This window comes from Penaeus monodon, chromosome 35 (assembly GCF_015228065.2).
Source record: "Penaeus monodon isolate SGIC_2016 chromosome 35, NSTDA_Pmon_1, whole genome shotgun sequence".
Taxonomy (NCBI): domain Eukaryota; kingdom Metazoa; phylum Arthropoda; class Malacostraca; order Decapoda; family Penaeidae; genus Penaeus; species Penaeus monodon.
In genome coordinates this window covers 23,103,142-23,105,641 of record NC_051420.1, presented here as the reverse complement: position 1 = coordinate 23,105,641, position 2,500 = coordinate 23,103,142, and positions in this window count along the sequence as shown.

The following is a 2,500-nucleotide window of genomic DNA, read 5'->3' as shown; positions in this document are numbered from 1 at the left end:
TTCTGATGTTTCCCCTGTTTTTCTTATATCAGTTTCGCTTAGAATCTGTTTCTGGTACTTTTCCAGGGTGAAAAACCCCTTTTCGTCTGCAATTTCTTCTTTTAATTTTAATTTCATTTTTTTCAGCAATAATTTTCAAAAAAAATTTTTGCTGCGTGACTTTTAATGCAATTTGTCCTGAGTGCTTGAAGGATCCCCTTTTTTTAGGTAGGGGAGTAAAAGTTGTTTTTCCCCAGTTTCGGCCATTTTTTTCATTCCAAATTTTCGTACAAATTTTGAGAAGATTCAAATTTTCGCCAGCATTTTTGTTTAGTTTGCTGTTATTTCATTTTTTTTCCCGGGGGTTCTTGTTTTTCTTTAATTCTAAAGGTTTTAAAAACTTCTCTAGCAGTGGGGTGGTTCTTTTCGCTGTCATGGTTAATTTTTTTTGTTAGATTTTCATTCTTTTTGATAGTTGGAACAATATTGATTCCATCTATCTTACTTTTTTTCCACCATAAAACAAGTCATTTTCGTTTGTAGTGTCCATTGGGGTTTAAAAATTTGTGTAATGTTTCGGCTCCTTGGTAAGTTTTTATTGTCTTTTGATTAAAAGTTTAATTCTCTGGCAATGTTCATTTAAATTTTTCCTTATCCGCGCAATAATCTTTTAATTTTTTATTTTCTTTTTTTTAAATTATTCTTCAACTGGGATTATGATACCCTTTGATTTTAGGATCTTCTTGTTTCAATTGACTTAGTGTTTTTTCAGATATCCCGGGGGAAATTTTTCTTTTTCTTTTTTACATAGTTTCTTAAACACGCTCGCAGGGCTTTTTCTTCTTCCCCAATCATTTGGTTTTATCTCTTTACATTGTTTATATTCAATTTTTTTGCACTTAATTCTGTAATTGTTATCAAAAGTTTGTAGTCGAGTTTAAGGTGGGTTGGACGCTCCCTCTTTTGAGTCTTATTTGAAAGTCGATAGTTTGTAGTTGATGGGCCTGTTTCAGTCGGCACCAGTTTTCTTTGGCTTTTTTTTTTAAACTTTTCCATTTTGGTTTAACAATGTATCAAATTTTGGGTTTTTGTCTGGTGAAAACCACATGTAAAAAAGTCTTGGGTGGTTTGGAACAATGTGTTGGCTAAAATAATTATTTTTTAAGATTTAAAAAAATCTTTTCCTCCATTTTTTCTCCAAGACCGAAATTTCCACAATTGATTTTTTAGATAATTTTTCCTATTTTGGCGTTTAGGTCCCCATGATTACTTTTACATCTCTGTTAGGGGTTGTTCTAAAGTTCTTGGGGGAGTGTTATAAAAAGTTCAATTTTTTAAACCTTGCAATGTTGGTTGGTGCGTGCATTGGGATATACTAAGTTTGGGGTTTTGCTTTATTCTGACTTTTAAAAAACTCATTTATTTGGGCTGTACCCCAAAAGTAGTGCCCCCCTTTTTTCATTTTTTTTTTCGTGAGAATCACAGCAACCCGGACTATAAATTTTCCCTTTTCTTTTTCCAGAAAAAAAGAAGCTTTTTTTTTTCTTTTGTTTTGAAACTTCTATTGCTTTTTCCCTTGGTCTCACTATTCCTAGTATTTTATGTTGTACTATCCATTTCGTTACAGACGTATCAATTTTCCAAACTCTTCATTTTCCTTTCCCCGTTCCCATTTTTAATTGCTTTTAATGGACTGTTTTTTTCGTCTTCCAATGCTATTTTTCATTGTCGCCCGGTTTCCCCCGAATAACGCGCCCCCTTTATAACCCCCCGACGGGGGATAATTTCATTCTGATTTAATCATTGGTGTAGGTTTGTCAGGAGAAAAGAAAAGTTAGGGGATCCCCCCCCCTCCTTCCAAATCGCAGTCCCACAATAGGGGAACTATTCTGCCGTTTTGAAACAGTTCACGAATACGCCAGAGTTTGTTTGGTGAAACCGTAAACAGTAGAACCGAAGGTTTTTCACCGATATCCACGCCCTGCGCGACAGCTTTACCGCAACCCTGGATGGGGGGGTAATAGGGTGCTATCCCTTGTTTTTAAAGGGAACCCAGGTGCAGTTTATTTTCTTTCCCAGGACAAAAATATATATATATTATAATAAATATATAATTATATATTATACTATATATATATAAATAAATATATATATATATTTATATATTTTTATAAAGAATGTATGTCGGGCTAATAGCACACACCCAAAATCCACACACACACACACACACACACACACACACACACACCACACACACACACCACACACACACATACACGCACACACCACACCACACCACAATTTAATAATTATATAAATATATATAATATATATATATATAATTATATATACACACACACATATTTGCCATCTATTATCTATCTTCTATCTAAATGTCCCATGTATATATATATATTATATTATATAATATAATATATATATATAATATATAATATAAAAATATAATTATATATGCCTGTGCGTGTTAAAGTGTGCACCCCCTGGTGGGAGTTGTACTCGT